Below are 308 nucleotides of genomic sequence, written 5' to 3' on the forward strand. Positions count from 1 at the left end.
AACTCAGGAGTAAACATTTTACATTCATTCAAGAGACAATTTGCAACTAGTACATCAAAAAAATTTGGCTTAAAGCGGTACTTTGGGGGCTTGGCTAAACTCTGTAATCACCTGGAGAACTTCAAATAATACTGGTGTCTGGGCCATACTTCAGGGATTTTGATTTTATTGGTCTGTTGCAATTTAGGTTTTGGGAATTGTAGGGTCTCTGCATGTGACTGTAATGTGGAGCCAGGGGTGAGACCCACTGTTTGCGGGTGAGGGATGCATTAGCTGTGTGTGATTTCCATGTGTGCTGCAGGTATTTG

The sequence above is a fragment of the Colobus angolensis genome, unplaced genomic scaffold (assembly GCF_000951035.1).
Source record: "Colobus angolensis palliatus isolate OR3802 unplaced genomic scaffold, Cang.pa_1.0 Scaffold729, whole genome shotgun sequence".
Lineage (NCBI taxonomy): Eukaryota > Metazoa > Chordata > Mammalia > Primates > Cercopithecidae > Colobus > Colobus angolensis.